This window comes from Crassostrea angulata, chromosome 8 (genome assembly GCF_025612915.1).
Source record: "Crassostrea angulata isolate pt1a10 chromosome 8, ASM2561291v2, whole genome shotgun sequence".
NCBI classification, from domain to species: Eukaryota; Metazoa; Mollusca; class Bivalvia; order Ostreida; family Ostreidae; genus Magallana; species Magallana angulata.
The window spans coordinates 48,383,366-48,408,942 of NC_069118.1; the positions used below are offsets into that span (position 1 = coordinate 48,383,366).

General features: G+C 31.9%; 2 pseudogenes; both read left to right on the forward strand.

Annotated features, from left to right (window-relative positions):
- Window positions 1–2,465: 2,465 nt before the first annotated feature.
- LOC128158861 (uncharacterized) lies at window positions 2,466–11,610 on the forward strand (annotated as a pseudogene).
- Window positions 11,611–14,148: 2,538 nt separating this feature from the next.
- On the forward strand, window positions 14,149–21,739 carry LOC128158852 (prostaglandin reductase 1-like; annotated as a pseudogene).
- The last annotated feature ends 3,838 nt before the right edge of the window (window positions 21,740–25,577 follow it).

The following is a 25,577-nucleotide window of genomic DNA, read 5'->3' on the forward strand; positions in this document are numbered from 1 at the left end:
ATCTGAGTAATTATGTCGTAATATTATGCGGATGACTTGAAGGAATGTTGATATTAGCATGTCTGGCTTATATCTTCAAATTATATATTCCAATACTTGAGATGTATTGACAAAACCGCCAAAAGATAAAGGTATTTGTAACAAAATGCACAAGTAGCTGACTACATAAAGAGAGATATCTGAGTAATTGTGTCGTAATATTATGCAGATGACTTGAAGGAATGTTGATATTAGCATGTCTGGCATATATCTTCAATCCATATATTCAGCTACTTGAGATATATTGACAAAATCGCAAAAAAAAGATATTTGTAACAAAATGCACAAGTAGCTGACTACATAAAGAGAGATATCTGAGTAATTCTTTCGTAATATTATGTGGATTACTTGACAAAATGTTGATATTAGCAGGTTTGGCATATATCTTCAATCTATATATTCAGCTACTTGAGATATATTGACAAAACCGCCAAAAAATAAAGATATTTCTAACAAAATGCACAAGAAGCTGACTACATAAAGAGAGATATCTGAGTAATTGTGCCGTAATATTATGCGGATGACTTGACAAAATGTTGAAATAAGCATGTCTGGCATATATCTTCAGTTTATATATACAGCTACTTGAGATATATTGCCAACACCGCCAAAAGATAAAGATATTTGTAACAAAATGCAAAAGTAGCTGACTACATAAAGAGAGATATCTGAGTACCTGTGTCGTAATATTATGTGGATGACCTAAAGGAATGTTGATATTAGCAAGACTGGCATATATCTTCAATTTATATATACAGCTACTTGAGATATATTGACAATTGACAGTAATATAGTGCAATGTACATCTTAAGAACACAAATAGAAATCCTAGGTATGTGTTCATACATGGACAGTAACAAGTAACTAGAAGCCAATTTTCTTTCATCTCGTAGCCATTTACTAGTAGCTACCTTTTCTTACTTCTCGAAGCCAGTTACTAGTAGCCAGTTACTAGTAGCCAACTTTGATTTTATCTCGTAGCCAGTTACTAGTAGCTAGGTTTTCTTACTTCTCGTAGCCAGTTACTAGTAGCCAGTTACTAGTAGCTAACTTTACCTATCTCAAATTATAATCAAAGTTCCATGTTACATGTTTGCGGAAGGTGTTAGCACGATAAAAGAATGTCCTGAATTTTCCTGAATTGAGGCATTTGATGATTATTTGAAAGAATATTCACATGAGTTTTAAACAACTTTAAACAAATTAGATTCTATCTGTCACATATTAATCACTCTGTAGTTTTTCTAATACATGGTTGTTCGTGTGAGTGTGGAAGCGAACGCATTGCTGCGTCCCCCCTCCTCCCGCCCCGCTGACAAGTGCTCGCGCTGGACTTTTTTTAAAATGGCGAAAAGATATCCAGATCTGTCGAAAATTATTTTTGGTGACTTCTTCTTATATGTAACATTTTCTCCTCAACGTGTTTCACTTTCCCACCCGTTTGTTTATTCCGTCAGTCTGTGTTAATTCAATCGCCACGTGCAACCGAAAATCTTGTGTCGCTTTAGCGCACACAACTCAGAACATATGTAATTGAGTAACAGTTGAAAGGTGCCCTTATTAACAATAAGAATATTATTCGAAGTCAATCATCTTCACATTAAAGATGTGAAATCGTAACCTGAGAGTGTGGCTAATAAATTAACCTGTTGAACACGCTAAACTTCTATAGTTATGAACAAAATAATTCATGATATATTATAATTGAAAGTTGGAAGTCAAAGGAAATTTTGTTCTTGGGAAATACGACTACATTATGCAATGCAGTCGATCGCCATAGAAATCATCAAAGTACTGCAAGTGTCGACAGATTTCTTATTTCTTTGAAAGACCATAATAGTTCACTTGACTTGCAGACTATAATATAGCGACATATCTGCCTCCAAAAAATATATGCACTTCTCAAAGTTAAACTTAAGTGCGTTATTGGGGATTTTATTTATTGCTAATTGTATGATAATTGATAAAAAAAAACCTTTTAATTGAAGTTGTGTATTATGAGGTTGTAATGCAACTAAATTTACTTACAAGGTTAGCTACAGCCAGTGGAATACTAATTTTAGGTGAACAATGAATACTCAATATATTAAAATACAAGATAAATAGTTTCCAGAACTATGATACTATGCATGTGTATATGAAGGTTGCACCCTCATTTGTATGGCTGTAGGTGAGGAGATAAAGGTGTATCGATAAACATACAATTTATGACTGCACATACGGATTCCGGACCGTGGCTACAGACGATACACATGATTGTCTTTTAATACATCAATGCGCAGTTCGATCTAGAAACTGACCAGTTTCATAACTTCTTCGAATTTCTCTAACACGGACTATCTAATTCCTTCCCAGAACTCCAATTAACACAAGCGCAATTGAAGTTTTTTTTTCAATTTTATAAATCAACCCACTGACATAAAAATATGGATTTTGCATATTATTACATCGTCGAGAGAGGTAATATTCATTTCTGTAAATAAGGTTATTTAATTCACGTTACACTGCACATAGCGGTGTCTCTATGAAACAGCACATCTGGTGTAAAACTTAGATGCTCGCTTTTGCATAAATTCTCCCGCCGATCTTTTTTTTTAGCTGATGATATATTATTTTGAATGTCCAAGTCTACTCGTATCATTAAATAATATCAGACGACACACATTTCCCTATTGAAAAGTTCAGAGATGCCATATGCATCAATTTTGACTAATTACTAAATTTTGTAAGCACGTAACAATTCCAAACTTGCACATAGTCTTCGAAAATTTTGAAAGATTTGAATAAAGAAGTTATCTTAGACAAAAGGTTTCGTGTTTTGTAGGTGTGTTCGGTTTAAAAAATATTCAACTCCTGACATGAATCATGAGTACATACTGTTTATAACAACGCTTGCTACCCTTTGAAAATTTAAATCGCCATTTAACATCTCATTTTTTAAAGAATTTTTGATACGATTACACAAACTGTGTTCGACAAATAGTTTTCCTAAACCATTTTCTTCCTTTCTTTTTCAAAACATGTTTTATATAAGGCTTTCAATCACAACACGTTTTTATAACAAAAGCAGAACTGAAAGTTTAGTCATTAAAATCGTTTGAAACCATATCACATATATTTCCAACCCGCAGCAACAACGGAAGACCTACTCGTGGCATGACTTTGCCACGAGCTCTGCTGTAGTTACTTATTATTACTCGTCATGGATTTTATTTCGTTGATTTAAACTGTCAACGAAAATAACAAAATTAAATCCTCAACGAATATTTTTGCTTCTACATTAGATCAATTGCTAGAAACTGTTGAGCTGAATATTCACCTTATACCAATCTGTCGTGTTTTTCATTATTTTCGATTTTCTGATATATCATCAATAATGGTTATGCCTTGACACATATTTAAGCATTGATAGATTTCAGATGTATAAATATTTCAAGTGTACGTTAAAACTACAATTCAAATTGTGATTCCTTTGAATAATGTTTTATAAATTTGCACTGACATGAAAAAAGGGCTATTCTATATCGGTACAAGGTTTTGTATTGATAGATAGTCTGCATTTCATCAAAAAATGATTGGTGTAAAATAAGTGTGAATAGCTGTAACCACAATTATTTTTCATAATAATACAAATCTTAATCTTAAAAAAGCGATATTTATACACGTGCATGTAATTTAGTTTTGAACTATTGAACCTTTTCTATATCATGTTGGCCACTCACTCATGATTTAAAATAAGCACGGCATTTTTCATGATCAAAAGACGTCATTTTCACGTATTTCCCAAACCGTAACATTTTACTATTATCTAAAAGACGTAGTATTGCTTTTCTCATAAGTTTTATAGCATGAAAACGCAACAACACTTTATCAAAAGTTATTATATTGCAAATTAAATAAGACTTTAAAATATTACAATGTAATAGCATTTCTTCAGATAATTAATTTGGATTATAAATTTAAAAGCTGAACATATGTAGAATAAAAATGTTTTAAATTAAATCTCTTTTATTATATCTTTTATTCTTTATATATGTAGGCAGTGGGGTTGCTCTTTTGTAATCAATTTGAAATATCTTTATTTTTACTGCAGAGAACACAAATTCACAAAATCAGGAATATAAAACAATTTTGTAATGATCCAACCAAAAGGAAGAAAACGTGTACCAACAAATGATATATCTGACATGTATTTTATTTCTAACGGCAAATTAAGTTATTTCTCTATTTTTATAATTGACTTAGTTCTAGAGGTAACCCTTTCCATTCTTATCTAGAAACCACCCATGGAATATGAACATGGCGGAAGATTTTACTGTACCATTAAAGAGCATAACACCTTATAATGTGTATCACATACCTGTATTATCATTCAACTTTGTGGTGATATAGGTGTAAATACATGGTTTAATTTTGAGAAGCAATTGCATAAATATTGAGTAAAGTTTAAAACAATACATCGATTAGAGATGCTTTTATAACCGGAAACAGGCTGCATGGTGATGAAAGCACTTCTTTGGCAATCCATGAACTGCATTAGTGACAAGCAATATACTTGAATAAAATGCACTGTGTACATTGTTTCATTTTCGTGTTAAGTAGTATGAGCAAAGAAAATGACTTGGGTGTAAATTAAGCTAAATATCATATAACTACCGAACAAATAAGTTCAAGATTAACCAATATTTTTAACAAAGTAAGTGTTATAAAATAAATGTGAAGTGGCTCTTACAATTAGAACTAATGTTCGAATTCAAACCCATCAAACATATTGATTGGTCAATTTTAAAGAAATCCATGCATCCCTTCCACCGCCCTTTGTATATAGTCACCAATATGAACAGGACACATTTTGCTTTTTTAAAATACTGTTACATGTAACATGGGTATCGATAATACTAGAGTCTTGCTTTTTTGCTTGTTGTTAATAATAAATCATATTCTATGCACCCAGATAAATGGGTACCATGAGATACGCTGGAACTCAAGACGAAAAGATGGCGTCTTTTTGAAGATAGAAGGTTTGAATTTTATCGATTGTGTAGAACAGTGTCTTCGAAGAAAAAGATGCCTATCCATTAATTACTCGAGAATTAGATTACATTGCGAGTTAAATTGTGAAGATCCAGATTGGTTATTTTATATCGGAACCGTAAGCACTTACTTAGTCTACAACAACGGCCTTATAGAAGAGGATAACGAATATGTCTACAGTCATATGAGTCAGTGGAATATGGTAAAATTGTTTAATGTTTACGTAACGTCATATTTAGAATGACTACCAGATAATTAGCAAGACTTCAGTTTGGCTTGTATATGTAACATATATGAAGAAGACTTATTGCGCAATTAATTATATGTTCCAGAAAGTCACTTAAATGGTTCTGAGCTTTGTTTGTAAGTTAATTTTAAAACTCTAAATGTACTTAATCTGCGTGTAGTGTATTCATAATATATTTTTAATGGGATTCTTTTCAGGATATTGTTGGAAGCTGTGCTAATCACAACTGCGGTCTAAATGAGTTGTGCGTCGGTGTTAGAGGCACAACTAAATACGTCTGTAAAATATCAGGTTATGTTTTTCTTCTAACCATTCAAAAATGTGCTTCAAATTTATTTTAATTCATATTGTATAATAATATTGATGCTATTTTTCACAAAGTGTACAATAATCTCTTATAGAAATTTACTTTCTTTCATAAAACCACGCTTTACATTCTAAAGAAATAATTAAAGATGCTACAATGTTTTTAAATTACCTAACTGATTGAACTAGACATTGTTGTCAAAAACAATCATTTCGTAGAGAAAATATTCTGAAGTTTTAGTTTTAGATATTTAAATATTGTTCTACGCCTTCATACAAAATTCTCCCTCTCAGAAATAAATCTGGTTAAAAGAATAGCCACAGTCCTCCAATTACTTAAATTCTTTATTTTTTTATGCTGCTATATAGAAAATTGCAAATATTTTTCATTTGTTTCCTATATTTGGCCCTTTATTCAACGATACAGCAAGTTGAAAATCTTTGCCGTTTTAGAATGCAGCTCTCCGCCTAGTTTCCTCAACGCTGACCTTGTGATACAACCAAACACGCAAACTGTGTTTGGAATAGGCTTGGTAAAGAGCTATCAATTAAAGGAAGGATACATGCCGTCATCAAATGAACACGACTTTCAAATGACCTGTCATGATGATGGAAATTGGATAGGTTATCAATCGGGTATGTGCAAAATTTTTACTTTTATTTATTTTTCAGAAGAAAAGTGTACAGCTTTTTAAAATTATATTAACCATTTATATACTGGTGTCTCATAATATCGCGGTACTTATTTTTTCCCTAAAAAAAGATATACCAAGTAATCATTTTCACATGTCATTAGTGCTGTTCAAAAACATCAATTTCCCAACTTACGTAGTTTATTTCGTATGCTATTTTTAAATCAAAGTCTTATTCACCTTCAAAAATAGAGAGTTCCATTGTTTTGCTGAACTGGAAATCTGGAAGCCTGATTCAGTTATAACGGACAGTTTTTATTTTTTAAAAATAAAATATCATTCTTTATGAAAGCAAAGTCACTTTTTGGAACATACCGCAATACAACGGAACCCACGATATAAGAGGAGAGTATATATAGTTTTTTATAGATGCATGCTTGCAAATTTATCAACCAAATGCAAAATGACCTTATAATTTTCATTCAAAATACTCTTGTGGAAGTATACCATTTCGTAATTTCTAAATGTCTGTTTTTATTCAGTTTTTTTTTTCTTTTCAAACAAAATTATACTGTTCATTTCATAAATCAATAACAATAATCTGTATACATGTAGTTGATTATTTGGACTCAAGACGTTCATATTTTAGCAATGATTTCATTTAGGAAACAATGGACAAATACCACAGTGTGACTTTCTAAAACAATCATCGTCTGTAGAATCTGTGAAACTCGATACCCAGTTTGTACGAGTACCAGTGGTTCTGGAAGATGGAAGGAAATGGATGGTAAGAAATAAATTTATACAGATGAATAATTGCTTTCTTCAAATTGTAATATTTGAACTTGCAAATGCATTTACTTTTATCAACCTAAAGATCTAGAGGAACAGAAAAGTTCATTTCCATGTGTAAATGTTTACGATTCACGGGGTCATTATTTTCACCTAACAATGAACAGTGCTCATTGGTTTCCATGTTCCGTTATTACAAAATTGAAAACACAGTGAAGTTCATTATTCTGAATAATGTGATTTTCTCAAAGGTAAATGTAAGTAATAAATAGCAATGTTGATAGGTACATGACCAAATCTTTTGAGAAGTCTTTCTGGTCTTACAGGATTTGATCACGTGACTAATCAAGTTCATATCCCAGTAAACTTTTCAACATATCTGTTTATTTCTGACACGAAACTTATTTTCCTTTAATATTTCTTTATGTTACAATCAAATGAATACATTGCTGTTAAATAATAGAATTAGTTATTTACATTAAAATGCACAATATGGTGAATTATTACGGGCCGCCAGGAGGCGGTCCGTTATTTGAAACACATTTAAATACTGTAACTGCGTTTCTTCGGGATAGTTTTTTTTTAAATAATATATGCTATGCTCATTTTTATCAATTTAAAGTAAATATGCATTTAGAAATATGTTTTATGCCTTTTCAAAATATTACATATTTTTTGTTTTGCTCGTAAATGAAAAGTTGTTCATAGACTGTCGTGTTAGACGCATTTTTATCGGGACTATAATATATTCGAAAAATTTCGGAGTTTTTCATTGTATCGGGATCTGTATACGGGACATACTAAAGACCTGAATGACATAAACTTTTATATAAATGATGTATTTGAATTTCTATGTGCTGCATCAAATGAAATGGCTTTGTGTGTGAATTTATTGTATTGCCATGTGCTTTGTGGTAGAAAATTATCATGAAATGACATCCAAATCATTTTTTACGCAAAAAAATGAAGAAAAAAAAAACCTGAAAATTTCTATGGACCAGGAAATTTGGGCTAACCAGATTTATTTTTAATTCTTTTAAAATAACAATGATTATCTTCATAAACTGTAATGTAGATAAGATTTATACTTCCATTTAGGAATAAATTTATAACTCTATTCTTAATAATGATAGTAAATGTTAAAATTCAAAACGAGTTGCTGAAAATGTAGTAATTAAAATTAAAATCTATAATTAAAATTAGTACAACCAACTCGTTATTTTCTCTGTGGGGTGTTTTTTATGTAAACAACCAATGATGATTCATGCAACAATTATATTTTTGCGGCCCATTGGACGCTTGCATCAATATGATTTCTTGTTTCTTTATTTGTTAAACCCATGAAAAACCAAAAAAGTTGCATAATGTAATTCCACAGGGGTGTTAAGGAAGGGTATGGAATAGTAAATAAATGTAATTTCGCGAAATAACAAATATTAGTTATTAAATACCTGTTCAAATATTAAAACAGCAAAACATAGACCAAATTCAAATAAAAGAATATCAGAAATATTTTTTTTCAGAAATTAAACTGTATTACGTAGATTAACATATTGATGACGTAATGACTGAAAGTATAATGTCATGTAAATTTGATCAGAAAGCATTGTAAATAGATTCAAAATATAAGAAATCTAAGAGTTCTAATAAAGAATTTTGATGTGATTTGTTGAGAATTGAGCAAGAGTATACTGGAACATTTGGGGGTTTCTTTTCAAATATTCGTTAAAAGGTATGTAATTATGCTGTTATTTATCGACCGGGCTTTCCTCTGTCGTTATTTACAATATAAACATCCGACTTGATGAATTCTACCCCGTATGTTTTGAGTTTTACATTTTACAAGTATCAAAAGTTTGAACAATGCTTAACTTGAAAAGTGCTGCTGGAATCCCATGTGATGTGTCACTTTGATGCAGCAAGCCATTTCTCGTGCAAACTATATAAAAGGTTTTTTTTTAGAAAACTGGACGTATACATGTATCTATTTATTAAAGGAAATAAAGGATTCTAGCAGCATTTTTGATACAACTGAGATGTTTTTCCTTTACTTGATATGTGTATTGTTTTGTGGAAATCGAGGGGTAGTGTTGTTCTATCTCATTTTATATATATGATAGGAATAAATGTAAGCTATTTATAGTTATCACTGATAATGCACCGAGGTGGCAGTAATGTACTACCTGATTTTAATGCAGGGACAACTCTTTTTTTGGGTCTGATTCAAAACAGTATCGTTTTCTTGCGATTTTATGTTTTTACAGTCAAAATATGACGCTAAATTGTCTATATGCTTCCTTAACCTACCCTATTTAAAGATATCAAGAAAGAACATTATCGTTTAAAAATGTACACATTTCAGGTAATTCAACGACGATGTACAGGAACAGTGAATTTCAACAGAACAAAGGAAGAGTACAAAACTGGATTTGGTTCTCTGGATTCCGAGTTTTGGATTGGTAATAATATCATTGATTTTAGCTTTTCTGCTAACATCTAGTTTTTTATCTCAACTTTCTTTATGTAATGAATTAACTTTGAATTATCTATTATACTAATGATACAAATACTTTTTAATGTAAGGCATTTTTGTTATACATGTACATATCATAATAAAATTCACTCCAAGAAAGAACTAATCAAACTTATAATTCTAACAAAAGTAAATTCATTGAAATGGACTGCTCGGTGTAATATCATGCGATGTTATTTCAAATCAGGCAATGAAGCTATCCATAGACTAACATTGGAAGGATTTCACATTCTACATGTTGAACTTGTTGCTGATAACAGACGGTATTTTGGACAATACTCTTGGTTTGACGTTTCTTCTCAAGCGAATGGCTTCCAAGTTCAGTTCAACAATTTCACAGGCAACATTTGTAAGTGAACGATGCTGTTTATTTGTTAAATGCACATTGTTGTCTGCCTATGCTAGCATGTCATTTCATCATCCGTCTAAGACGGAGTATCGGGGGAGGAATATGTAATGTACGTGTACTGTAATGTTATGGAATGTTATGTATGTAATATGATATTTTCAAGTTGCGTACCTAATGTATCTAGTTATCATAGAGCAAAGAAATTGTTTTCGGTAATTATAAGTTACATTAATTTGATATATGTAACTGTACTAATCTGCTATCTGTGAATATATATGTAACAATTGTTTTAATGAGAAGGTTATAACAAAGTATATTTGGACATAATTCTGAACACTTGTAACGTCTGGGGTTAGTTTTTTATTTTTTTATTTATTTATTTATTTTTGGGGTTTTTTTTTTTTTGGGGGGGGGGGGGGGTGTTTTTGTTTGTTTTTTTTGCATAAAAGCTAAAATGTTAAAAGAAAACAAATCCTCGTAAAATTTTCAAATACGTCATTGGTACAAAAAAAAGTATGAATTTAAACATCACATCGGACAGGGTGGGGGAAACTTATAGTACAATTGCACGTGGTAAATTATATTTGGATTTCAACAGGTTATTACATGAAAAAAGTATTAACCAAATATTTAACCAAGCAATATGTTTATTATAAAATAGTCGGAAAAACTGTTGAGAACGTTATTTCCATAGAATTATCGTTCATATCTGTATATGAAGTAATATGCCTTTTGATAAAAAAATATTAATTTTATAGACTGTTACATGTAACATGTACAATGAATGTCAATTTTTTTAATCAGGTGAAATGTTTTAACATTTAATGAATGAATGATAAATAATAATGAATGATTTTTTTTTTTTAAATAAAAACCTAATATATCTGAAATAATCCTGCTTCTTTAATAACAAAACTTTAAATACATGTAGTTTTTATTTTGTAGCGGAAACTTTGAGCTATTTTAATGGAATGATGTTTTCTGCATGGGATGACGACAATGATGAGGCGACCGTAAACTGCGCACTCACAAATAATGGAGGATGGTGGTTCAGGGAATGTCATCGAGCCAACGTTAACGGTCTGTATGGTGAGCGATCGACGAGAGGATTATCTTGGTTGATGTCCAAGGGAGTGTGGATATATCCATCGCATGTAATTATGAGGGTTCAGAAACCCTAAGCTTAGTGACTTAGTGACTAATCTGAAGTTTTGCTGTACTATAATTGTTTGAACGCACTATAGTGTCAGATAGTCACCAGAGATTGCGTCGTTCTGTTTTTCGACTCTTTCAATCCGTATTTTTTTTGTATGTTTCTCAAATCTAAAATCAAACATAGTGTGGAAAGCTATAACATTGTAGAAAGTAAATTGTATAGTACAGTGCATGTAGGCGCTCTATGCTATAGTATATACAGTTACAATTTTTGCAATTGTTTATTTTTCGTACTTTTATATTAATCATGCTATTTAAAATCATGTAATGCATACAATGTATAGATTTGTTTGTTTGACACTTTTTTGTTGCAAAACATGAATTTTGTCAATTTGTTGCCAATTAAGCTATTGGTATTTGTTTTGTCATTTTATATTAAACATGTTCGTGAAGAAGTCATCTTGTTAAATCAAGTCCAGTAGATTTCTGATTCTCCAGCACCAGTACAATAAATAAATTTGAGTTGTCCAGTAAGTTTCTCTTTGTTTGGCGTCTACTTGTGATATACTGAACGGCTGCAGATAATTTGGGCATAAACTCATTAAAAGGGGGAGAGAGACACAACTATGGATTTCTACAATTGTACGGAAGATTTGACGGGTCATGCTTTCACAACTCCTCATTGCATGCTTTTTGCACAGCGCGGTATGTTTTTGAATGGAACAATACATTATTTAAACGGTACGGTTTATTTGGAGGGGGGATTACAGTAGGGTTCGTTTTGAGAACACGGTACAGTTCTATCAATTTTTTTACGGTACGGTACATGACTTGTTTTAAAAGTGTAATTCTTTAGTTCTTTATCATTAAGGCTCGCTCTAACTGAACTTTATTTATTTTACAACGATTGATAAGCAAGTTCTATAACTTATATCAATATATCTCTTGTTGGCACGGCCTCGCATGTTAGCGCGAGGGGGTCATTGGTGTGGGAAGAAGCCGGAGTACCCGGAGAGAACCCACGTGTCAAGCGGGTGACCGCCATACCCTATCACATACAACCACCGTCGATCACGAGGATCGAACTCGGGTCGTAGCGGTGACAAGCGAGTGCATTGTCTACTACGCTACTTGGACTCGATCGCTCTTCGCAGATATACTGGGAACCTACGATGAGTGATTGCTACGAACATCGAATTTTCAATATCACGTCACAATCATTAAAACTCAATGAAAATCGCTTATGTCGCTATATGTAGCTGTTCTGTGTACGTCATCAATACCCACTTTATGTAGTGCAAGTAAAGACTGCCCTTGCTATAATTAAAATATGCTAAAATACGTTTTTCAACATTATTTTACATGGCATTGCGCGAATTTTTTTTGGGTGATGTCACAGTACTGTAGTGAGTTTCATATAACGTGTAGCTTAAGGTATTTATAACCATCTTTATACATAGATTAGTTAACAAAGATTGAACCAGTGAACAAATCATTTACATTCTGATCTGATTCAATGCCCGTATTGAAAATAGAGATGAACCGTTCCTGTGCTTAAGATTTGAAGTATTTGATCATAAAAATTATCATATATCAAATTATATAGAAAATCTATTGCATAATTATTTTTTTTTTATTATTTTTTACTCACAAAAACGTTTTCCCCATAATGTTCAATTGAAGAAGAGAAGTATTACAAACATAATTTTGAAATGGTTCCTACTAAAAATCTATTTCGATTTTTATATAATGTTTTTTATTTGTTTACAAAAATCTTTTTAAATTGAGTTCAACTGAAGGAAAAGACGATTACGATCTCTCATTTATTCGTCTGTTACTGTAAATCTATTTATTTTATCATATAGTCTTATATGCACATTAATATTAAGTTAATGTTGAACATTTTTTTAAAACATGATGTTTAGCCATTTATATATCGGTTTTATTTTTTTTTTCAAATTCCATCTCTACAAATACTAGGTTGACATCGCGGGTGGATACACGATACGCATTCCTGCTTTTCAGTTCGACAGTCCGAAGTCCGCTATCTCCTGTACATATAATCTATTAGTCTGATAAGGGACGAGTAAACTTTCAGATCTGACTAAACTTGTTTTTTTTTGGGGGGGGGGGGGGTTCAAAATGAAAAATCCTCACAGATTATCATGACGTATTATAAAAAAGATAAATTTCAGCAATTATGTATCACTTTTTTGAAAGTCCAGAGCAGGAAGATAGGATGCAACAATATAAACAAACTACCAGGAAGATAGGATGCAACAATATAAACAAACTAAACCAACCTTAAATTTGTGAAACCGAAATAATCAATGAGGAAGGTTGAAGGGTTGTAAGAATGTCCACTTTCATTGTCAATGTTTTAGAATACCACTAAAAAACGAAACATGACGATGTTCCTATATAAGAATAACAAAAAAGGATCACTGTCAAAAGGTAACAAATCATGCCCCATCCCCCTTTCTTCTCAAATCAATCCCTTCTGCCTCCTCCGTCACTCTTCTTTTTATTTTTTTTTTTTTTTTTGCATATTTTAATTTGAAATGCTGTTATAAAATTGATGAATTCGATCGGAAGGAATCGAATTTTTTTCACTGGGCATTTCAGCAAGTGCGAGGAATTTTATTTGACAGAATTTTTTTAAAATTTCACTCTTGTAAAAGTATGATATGTTTAGTAGTTAATATACAACCAAGTCAAACTTTTCTTCCTTCCATTGCTTTGTATTCTAACTTATTAAATGAGTGTTATATAATGATCTATCCTACATTAAATTTGAGTTATTTTAAACAATTTCTCTATATTCATGTAAATGAGTATATATTATTTTTAATTCTTTTAACGATGTCTGGGCTTATTTCTCCTCTACAAATAATAGATTTTTACAATTAAACATGTAATGACCCAGTCCTCATCATAAATCTTCCAGTATCCTCAAAAACTCCTAGCATTTCCGTCTAAAGTTTCAGTAAACAGTAATATTCCATTGTCCTAAGAAATGCCCCAGGATATCTAAAGCCACTACGGAATGTCACCTGAGCAGGTTTGTTATTTAAAGGTGGTCGGTTTGATATAGCGGTTATCTTAATCTTGCTGTGATTTCTCGTGCGTCGTGCCCAAGTATATCTGCTTTACATACCACCGACAACAGAAAAAAGATGGTTCTATGCAAGAAGTGGACGTTGGCGAAACCATTCATCGGAAAAGTCACCCCTGATAACTTCAAGCTTGTTAAGGAAGATATTCCAGAAAAATTGAATGATGGAGGTAGGTTTATTTCCACTGAATTGACAAGTTTGTTAACAATTATCTATCGATTTTCAGACACGTGCATGTTCTAAATGTTGACAATCGGGCTGAGCAAACAAAACGATAACGCTTGTCCTAAATCAACCTAAGTGCCCACACTCGCTATTCATAAGGTGATACCATAAAAAAAAACTTGAATCGTAAAAAACGCAATGGATTGTTCATTATAATTGTGCAGTTTTTGAGAAGGGAATACCATTCGTATTCTGTTGATATAGCTGTTATAAAAAAGCATGTAGTATAATGTAAACGTATTGTAATTTGCGTGCATGATATTTGGCGGAAATTAGTTTTTGAACCAGTTAATTGGCGGGGATTTATATTAGCGTGTTGCTGGAATTGACTATTCTGATACATATATGCATGGCATTTAGCGATGTTTTTGATAAAGCGAAAGCCAGATTGCCCCAAAAGCGCTATTTAAAACACAGGGGCCAAGCCCGTTTTAACATTAATTTCAATGTAACCATAAATAAAGAAAGGGGTCGAACTCTGACCCAGATAAAAAACTACCAGCTCGCTTCAAAAGCCTAATAAATCAATTATTTTTTACAACACTTGCAATATGCGTGTATTTTTCAGAAAAATAATGTCTAAGATACACTCATGCCGAATTTCAAGTTGATGGGTCTTAAAATAGCGGAGATATACGTCATTATTCTCTCGAATTCGCCAGTTTATTTTTACTCGGACATTTACCGGTCCAGGGCTCACGATGGGATTTTGCCTCTGACAACAGCAGTATTGCAACAAGTCGAGAAACATTCGCTCTAATCTTTTAAAATCTCACATCAAGCGCACGCTACTTACATCCTTAAATTCCGATAAAATTCCGTAAATACTCTCCAAACTTAACTTTTATTCTGCAGTCACATCAACTTCTGACCAGACCGGCCATTGTGATAAAAAAATGTTAAACTCAATTTCATTGGTCAATATTCCTGATGGTCCAATCAGAATCAGTATTTATCGAAGACGTCAAAATGGCTGACCCTGTCAGAAGTCAATGTGGCTGCAGAATAAAAGTTCAGTTTGGAGAGTATTTACGGAATTTTATCGGAATTTAAGGATGTAAGTAGCGTGCGCTTGATGTGAGATTTTAAAAGATTAGTGCGAATGTTTCTCGACTTGTTGCAATACTGCTGTTGTCAGAGGCAAAATCCCATCGTGAGCCCTGGACCGGTAAATGTCCGAGTAAAAATAAACTGGCGAATTCGAGAGAATAATGACGTATATCTCCGCTATTTTAAGACCCATCAACTTGAAATTCGGCGTGAGTGTATCTTAGACATTATTTTTCTGGAAAATACATGCATATTGCAAGTGTTGTAAAAAATAATTGATTTATTAGGCTTTTGAAGCGAGCTGGTAGTTTTTTATCTGGGTCAGAGTTCGACCCCTTTCTTTATTTATGGTTACATTGAAATTAATGTTAAAACGGGCTTGGCCCCTGTGATTTAAAATACAAAGTACAAATATATAGTTCGTTTACAGAATTTATTTGCAAATACATATAATCGAACATTTAAGACGTTAAGTATGTATATCGTGTTAACGACCAAGTCTCTCATTATTCTCTTCTTTTTTTTCTTTTTTCGGTTGGTTTGATTTCCTTTATTGCTTTAATTAATATGTTTATGTGTATCTATTAAACATAATCTAGTCAGAATTGCCTTAGACTACCATTACCATAGACTGTCAAGCCAAAAGGTCATGCTCCAATTGGGCCGCATTTTGTAGATCAGAATTGTATAGTATTGGTCTTGGTGAATTATGGGAACACCAAGAATACCTTGTGTTCCAAAAACATTTTCCAATTATAAAGAAAAGAATAATAGATGTTTATTGTCAGGAATTGTATGCTGTTATCAATAACTCTCCAAAATGTTATATTTTTCACATTTGATAGATAATTTTTGCATGCAGTCCTATTTATACTCAAACCTATACCTAAGAAATTTAGAAGATGCATTACAAAGTATAGATTCGAATCTCATTCATTAGCAATTGAGTCTGGAAGGTATAAAAACATTGCCAGAAATGAAAGAAAATATTTTATATGATGTAAACATATATAAAAGTTGTATGTTGTTCTCCATAGCGAGAGTGCACGCTCTGCAGAGACTCTGAAGCCTACTGGCTTTGCATTTTGCGTGTCTCGCATATGTTAATACATGTACTTGTGTTTACTGCTGATGAGCTTATTGCTCAAAGTTGAAATAAATAGAATAATAACAATTTAGAAGAAGCTTTAACGATAACGCAAAATCAGGTAGTACTATTAATGCATAATATTGTGTTTCTTAAAATTATTGGACTCTTTAACTTGAGAGAGAGATACAGACAGACAGGAACAGTGAGAGGGAGACACAAAGAGAGAGAGAGAGACAGTGACAGACAGACAGACAGACAGACAGACAGACAGAGTAGGTGCAGGCTGATTTAATTAATTATTATTTATACCTTTTATTTCAGAGCTGTTGTGCGAAGCAGTTTATTTGACTGTTGATCCATACATGAGGTGATTTTCTTAACGTTAAACTGACATCGTTCCTCGTGGTGTGTATTTGATATTAATATGTTGTCATCAAGCCAAAAGATTAACCAATATGTGTAAAAATATATAAATGTATTTAGGGTTTTTTTGTTTTTACAACACATTATAGTGATTTTTTTTATGGTTTTACACAGGAGTTTTAGTATAGTATTATTTATTTGCAATATCAAAATCTTTAAACAGTCAGTCATGTTACAGTTTCAGTAGAGTTCAAACTTTTTCATAACTAGATTTCACGGCATCTCTTAGTAATACATTAAACTATTGTCTTGTGTAGAACACTGAATATAGTTTGCTAATAACATAATATCTTCTGGAACTATATGTTTCTTTTACTTATTTTATTTACTTAAATTTTCTACAGAGTTGGAGCTGAGACCGGAAATGCTGTAGGCAATACACTTTTCGGAGAGCAAATCGCAAAGTATGCAAAATGTGTGATCAAAATACTTCAAGCAATAAATCAGACAAGCAAGTAGTTATATCACAGAAAAACCATGCATTGAATTAAATCTTACTTTCTATCAGAAAAATAAGAAAAAGCTTTACATAGAGTGGCAATGGTATGTTAAAGTTTAAAAAAAAGAAAGAAAATAAAAGTAACTTTCAAGTAACTATTTGATCGTAAAATAGATGTGTGGGATTTTCAGCTCTTATGACATTTTTTGGTAGGGTAATTGTCAGCAAGAACGCCAAATACCCCGTGGGTTCGATCGTACGCATGCGTGCAGGATGGCGCACGCACACTTTGGTAAAAGACGCCGAGAAAGAGATCTCCCGCTCAGCAGAAATGGGTGACCTCCCCTTGTCTCTCATGCTGGGAGCCATGGGTATGCCTGGGTAAAAAGAGTAATTATTTAATTCTACAATTGATATAATCATAACAACATTAAAAATACATCGATTTCTTCTCACCGTGTCTTGCCATATAATCAATGCAATTTGCAGCAAAGACAAATCCAGCCTTCCAAACAAATCTTAGTATACAAGTGACGTGGTACACTTGTTTGTTAGATATCTCAATTTTTTGAAGGTGCATACGATTTTTGTAGTAAATATGAAAGCAAGTACGTCTCAAACATTGATGCTTAAACATTTAGGATTATTTTCATTCTTATATGTTGAATTAATACATGTACGTGTTTAAATAAAATTCAGTGCATATCAATGTACATAGAATTGTTATTTATTTCGTTGCAGCATGACGGCTTATTTTGGCTTTTTGGAACTCTGCCAACCGAAAACAGGTGAGACAGTGGTGGTTAGCGGTGCCGCGGGGGCGGTCGGGAGCTTGGTGGGACAGATCGCAAAAATAAAGGTCACGTGTCAGTAAAATCATTAAAACTCGTGAAGGCTCAATTTTCTAAAATTTCATGATGTAAGCAATACCATAAAATCAAATTCAGAATAAAAAAAGACTAATAAATTTTTATTCTAAAAAGTATTGTTTCCAAACACTTTCAACATAAAAAAAAACGCCAAAAATACCATTCACGAAAATTGTTCATCGCGAATTTAAATGATTTACAATATACCTTGTTTATCATTTTTATTCCGACACTCGTTGATTCATTTTAATGAATGCAACCCCCTTATCTTTGTTTTCTTCAGGGATGCAAAGTGATTGGATTCGCCGGAACTGAGGAGAAATGTAAGTGGATCAAGGAAGAACTGGGCTTTGACTTTGCCTACAACTACAAGAAAACAGATGTCGACACGGCTCTGAAGGAAGCTGCTCCTGACAACAGCGTCGACTGCTACTTTGATAATGTATGATTTAAGGGACTGTTCGGGTCCTCGTTGTCTTTATATGTTATTGTGTATCTTTTCAATTCAATAAATTCAAAACGCGTTAAGTTTGCAGCCGAAAAAGTGTTTTTTTTTAAATTCAATACGCTTTATCAAATTACTCAACGGTAAATGCATTTCCGTGTTTACTTGAAAGAAAACCAAGTTCTTAATGTTACTTAGTATAAAAACTTGGTCTTATTTACTTGATAGGTATTTTTATAGTTGCTCTTTAAGTAACAGGTCTATACGATAAATCAGTTTTATTTCCGTATCAAACATTTGTGTGGTTTCCCTCATTATTTTTAAAACTAAGTCCATTGTACGTATTTTTATCACCGTGTTTTTAAGATAGATGTCAAAAATTCATACCCTCTATCTGATCCTCGTATAGCGACAATGCAAAAAAAAGGGGATCGAAGATTGAATGTTAATCAGATTGTACATAAACCTCAATATATCTAATGTCAGAATCCTAAACTTGGATTTTCCTATAAATTAATCCTTGATTACAATTTTAATTGAGTTAATATTAAATTTTAATTAGAATACTAGTAGTTTATTTATCTTTTTTTCAGGTCGGTGGTATGTTTACTGTTAAGGTCCTCACTCATATGAAGACATTTGGTAGAGTTTCAATTTGTGGCTCCATTTCCAATTATAACGACACCAGTGTACCAACAGGTTAGTGTATCACTGCACGAGTTACCTCTCTTCTGTTAAAATGCGCCGACCATATTGATAAATGTCTGCATTAACTGTACATATACCAAACAGCAAAATATCGTTTAAATTTCCATTTGTACTCTTTTCTCAACTGTAAGACACATTTGTTTAAATATATAGAAAAATGTATAGACGTATTTCCTCGGAGATTATTTGACTATCAACTAATCAGACCATTTTTTAAATCAATATGTATTCATTTAATATTCAAATATTCATTCTTATGAGCGCTGAAAGAGGATCAAATCACGTGATATATAGACGCTGGGTTTTTTGCATTCAATGCAGAGCATGATCAATTTAAATATTTAATTAAGTATTAAAATTGTTTCTTTGATTTGAATAGGACCACTGCCTTTCTTTAGCATACTGAAGTCCCAGCTAAGAGTAGAGGGATTCATCGTGTTAAGGTGGTATTCAAGGTGGGAAGAAGGGGAACTGCCATGCGCCAATGGATTAAAGAGGTGAGGTTGTTTAAGGTGGAATAACACACCAGAAAAAAGTCACTCAGATTAACAGTAAATTGTTTGATTATGAAAGATATAATGATAAATAAACTGTACATATGTCAAATAAGCAAAAATTTGCAAGTTGGGAATAAAAAAAATAAATATGTAAAAAAAATTAATGCAGTAAGTAACAACAAAAGCCCCTGCGGGGTTCGAACTCGGGATGTACGGACCACAAGCCCGACACTATCCACTCGGCTATGCAGTAAATGTTGCTGTCGATAACATTCTTTTGATAAATTAAAAACAAAATGTCGTTTCGATCAAAGTCAGCTATTTTGTGATGATGTTTTATTCATCCTTCACTTCACTAACAATATGGTTTTATGAGTATGCTAGTAATGTTACAAAAACCCATTTCGAAATTGTAACGCTTTTGTGATAATATTCAAGCAACGCGAATATCTAATGTAGTTAAAGGTGCTCTGTTAAATGATGGCAAGTGATGAAAAATGTGCATATTTTACCTGTTTGTGAATACAACAATAGCTTAGCTGAAAACAGTGACTTTCATAATGCTGGCTTGGAAATTGAAATGTACCGAGTCCCGGGAATAGACACATTTGCATGTATCTAGGAAATATACAAACACAATGTTCAAAGGCCCTTGGACTAAAAAACATATCATTACACTTGAATACATTATGGAAACATGTCCTTTATTTTCAATAACTTCTTAGGATAGAAATGGATGCGCAAAATTAAAAAAGAACTAAAAATCTTCTTATTTTTGCAAGAAATCATGTCTATTTGAATGCTGATATAACTTAAGACTTCTTAAGCTGTTTTGATTTTTATCTTAATCTAAGATTTGAAAAAAATATCTTAAAGTTTCAGGGTGTTGGGGAAGATGAAACGGCTTTTAAAATTAATGCAAACAAAAATAAGTTTAAGCATAAAATCTTAATAATTAGTTTTTTAATGAATTAATAATTTCAATCTGTATTCGTTTCATTCATGAATTCATGAGCACTGTAGTTTAGACTTAACAAATAGTATCTATCAGATTGACCTTAAGATTTACAGCCAGACATTTTATTTTTCTGACAGATTTAAACTATATCAAACTATGGAAAAAATTCGGCATTCGCAATTTTAACTAGATGCTGTCATTAGACAGTAATACCCGCACCAAGTGTTTGCCCTTAAATAACACTGTTTAATTAAAAACGAAGGCCACATGCAAGCTCCAGTAATACATTTAAAGATTATTATATTCATAACTGAAATCTACACACCCCGTTTATCGTTTGGTCGAAACCTAAAGCGACCTAAGAAAAATCATGAACTGCACGAAATAATCATGAAGATGTCAGACTCAAATTCCCATAGGAGACGATTCTACTGTTTCTTTTATCTAACACACTGATGTACATGAACAGTTATTTGGGGAGTTTTACTAAAATATTTTTTGCGATCAATTAATAATTTGTTAAAAGAAAAATTTACATAACCTGCAGCCATCTAGCCCTTTTTATTCACACATTGATATTACAGCGAAAGAAATATACATGTGTCCTGTGTATTCCCTTTCAGGGCAAAATTAAATACAAAGAACATGTGACGGAAGGATTTGAAAAGATGCCTGATGCTTTTATGGGTTTATTTGAAGGACGCAACACCGGAAAAGCTATTATAAAAATGTGATGAGACATTTGTTTTTAAAATAATATTGTACAGGTACAATAGTTTGTTTTTTTTGATTATGAATTGTAAATGACGTAATAAATATTCAATGTCCAGTTGTTCACTCCATTTAATGCTTCTTCTATCTGGAAAGTTTTGTTTGGTTGTTAATTTGTTTGTTTTTGTTTTGGATTTTATTCATTTATTGGATATTTTTTTTAATTAGCATTCAGTGCGAAATCGGACTCAATTCCTAACTATTCAAAAGCGTATTTAAATATATCTTGTTCTAGCAATAGTTAATAAAGCTTATTCGAGACTCGAAAAACGAAATTCGAAATTCAACAAATCTTTAAAACCAATCATATCACATTGACTATGATCTAGCGACACTTAACTATAATCTAGCGACACCTCACTGTTGTAAACAAAGATCATGAAATTAATTCCTTTTGAAGATATTTAATAAATTTCTTTTCTGAGTCGAACGGATAATAAGCGCTCCATTTTGAAATATCCATCTTTACGAGAATGTCGCAAGTTTATCGCAGTATGCAAACAAGACATCAACCAGAAAACCTCGCCGACGAATCGATATTCAATTGGGTTTACCTTTAAAGTAAATATCTTTGACAATTTATTTTCTTCCACAAGTGTTACCTGGTTGTCAGCAGAAAGAATAAAAAAAAAGAAACATCGGGATTGCTCTGTCTGAGTGGCCTATCTTCCATTACTTTCAGTTCTAAGATGTTCTATTTTATGTCGAATTTGCAAAATGCCAGAGTTAATGTGAATTTACTTGACATAGCACAAAATTCAGATCAGTCTAGACTTTTACTTAGATTTTATTCTTGATTTTTTTTTTATTGTTTTTTTTGGATTTAAAAGCAATCTCTTACAGTGTATTTATTTTGCGTTCTTTTCCAAAAAGTGACTAAATCAAGGGCTTAGACGTAACAACGAGCAGTCTGGATTGAATGGTGTTAGTTCAAATGAGATAGAAATATGTGATACCTTAACACGGGATTGGACTTCAATAACAATGGATTGTGATATGCAGTCATGCCTATAATAATCTTCAGGGTTACTTAATAGCAAGAATGATTTAACGACCTTGTGTTTCCTTTTTTTAGCTTTATATACTATATTATTTATATACTATATATTTATTTATACTATATATATTTGAATTGTGCTGTCTTATTCCTCTTGCCAAACATATGGATTTAAGAAAAGGAAAACTGAACTTGTCTTTAATCATAAATTATAAGACCAATTAAAAGAGACGAGTATATTTTTGACTTTAAGAATAAAACTAACAGCATAATGCACAGAGAACTATTAATTTGTTGCCTGAATGATACAATGATTCAAAAACCATATTTTAAATAATTCAACTATTTTTGCGAACTGTAAATAAATTAAAAAAAAACCCTGATGAAATAGATACAAGCATCTTAATTTAAACCATCAATCTCTTGGTGATATTACAACAGTGTGTTCAAATAAACATTTTGATGCTTATTCATTGCCAAAACATCAAACTTTTCAAAATCTATAGTATGTTTATTTCAATGATAAATCAACACCCCTAACCGATTTTACATGCATAAATGACATTATGAGATGGTCAAAAAGTACAATTTCAATGGTATTTCTGCTAGAATCTCCATATGGAAAGCATGCCGATATACAAAAAACCAAAATCACCAAAAAATAAAATCTGAATTATTCTTGTAATTTACTTAATGTCTGTAAAAAGATGAAAAGCATGTTAAACCATTTTTTTTAAATAACAAAAAATAAATTTTGTTCAAATTTAGCTAAAAAGTATTGCGTTTATATTTCGAAAAAAGATATTTTAATTTCAAAGGTAAAAGGAATATCATAGGATTGTACTTAAAAATAATCAAGTTTCAATCCAACTGTAGAAGCACCCTCACTTTCATAAATAAACGCTTGAAGAGAGTCTGTTGGTATTTTTGTATTTATTCCAAATGCCTCTTTGATTGCTAATGCGTAGGAGTTAAAGTCTTCAGATTTTAGGGGAAAAAACAGTAAACTTTAAGACGTCACTACTGAATTGCGAATTGCGGAATTGCGAAAGAAATCACATAGGCATTCTTTAGGTCTTCATTTTAGGAGTAGTTTTTTTTTTAAGAAACTTTTCTTTAAAATATTAATCTGTTTTCTTCTTTGCTACATTTTTTAATGAAAAAAAAACAAATAAAAATCAAAAGCAATTGCTTACCATTTTTCTTTTGATGTGATGTTACGGCATTAAATTTTTTTTTAACAATTTCAAATCGTTTTAAATTTTTATAATAGATACTCTAAATCGATGGAAATTTTGTAATCTCATACACTATAATCAATATCGCTGTAAATCCATAAGTTTGAGATTAAGGAGGCAGAAGGATCAGGTAATTGTCCATTAGAGCAATCTTTGATTTCAGGAAGTGACATTTTCTGATCGGCTTCGGCCGATCACAGTTGTGTCCATATAAGGCATCCGGCAAATTTTACAATTTAAATGCGCACGCATTGCGCCTTGCACTACTTTGTTTTCAATGCAATGACAACCTCAATTGATTTCTTATTACTACTAGATTACTACTAGATTACTAAAACGTTACTCTTATGCGTTTGCCTTGAAAGTAAAAGATTTATATATGCACTCAGTTACATACAAAATAATTTATATCACGTTTTTCTTTACATATGCGTAAGAATACTAATCGGATGTATACTTCACCTACTAAAAATAGACTTTTAAGCTTTTTCCTGCCTTTCTAATTTGAAAATTAATAGAACAGCCACTGTGCTTTATATCTTTTCTATTATTTTTGTTGCATGTATGTAATGCATTCGCATTACATAAACAGGACTGACCAATGATATTACATGCTGATCGTTCCTTTAAAGGGGCATGGTCACGATTTGGGTCAAAAATTATTTTTCCGATTTTAATTTTAACATTGCTTCAGTAAGGCATTCTTAAAAGGCAACCAAAATTTGAGTGTTATTTGTTTAGTTATGAGCGAGTTACAGAGCTTACAATTCTTTGCTAAGTAAACAAAGCTTTTGTTTACATTTTAAATGTTGAAGTGAAAATGTGAATATTTGACCCAAACTGAATGTGTTAAACGTTAGGAACTGTTTGTTGATACTTCGAATTAATAAGAAGATAGACTAATCAGCTTGAAAAAGATTTTTACTGCTATATTGAACCTTTGTAAACAAAAACAGGGCACGATCCTTGTTTAAATGACAAAGAACTGTGAGCGCTGTACCTTGCTTATAACTCAACGACTGACCCTCAAATTTCATTTGATTACTAGAAATGCATTCCTAGAGCATTGTTGATATTAAAAACAAAAAATCGAACTTGACCATGCCCCTTTAAAAGGAAAACTTGTGAAGTCATGCGGCGCCGTCACAATGTCAAAGCACGCAGTTCTATGCTAAATTTTAGAGGATTGTATAAATAGAACAAATAGAGAAAAAATGAATTATTTAAAAAAGGCAATTATTGTGGCCTTTGATTACGCCAAGACTAAGTTAAGAGACAGAGACGACTTTCTGGTTTTAGTCCTTTTAATGTGGTAAAAAAAATCGTAATATTCAAGCTTTAAATATGAATAATTATTAAACCTGTACACAAAGATTCCTGATAAAGAATGTAAATTGAGAATAAAATATCCAAAATTGAAATACAAAACATAGTTTCTTGTTATTGCCCTAATATTGGATTTGTTTATTTTGTTACTTTGGTTTTTTCCAGTGCAAGATGTGATTGCATGATACGGGTAGTAGTTTGAGTACAATACACAATGATCACATTGTGATTACAGCAGTATCTTCAGTTATCTACTTTTGCAATAATAAGTAAGATTAAAGGTGATGTATCGCTTTGATAAAATTGTGTGATTTATTTTCAAATTTTTGAGAAATATG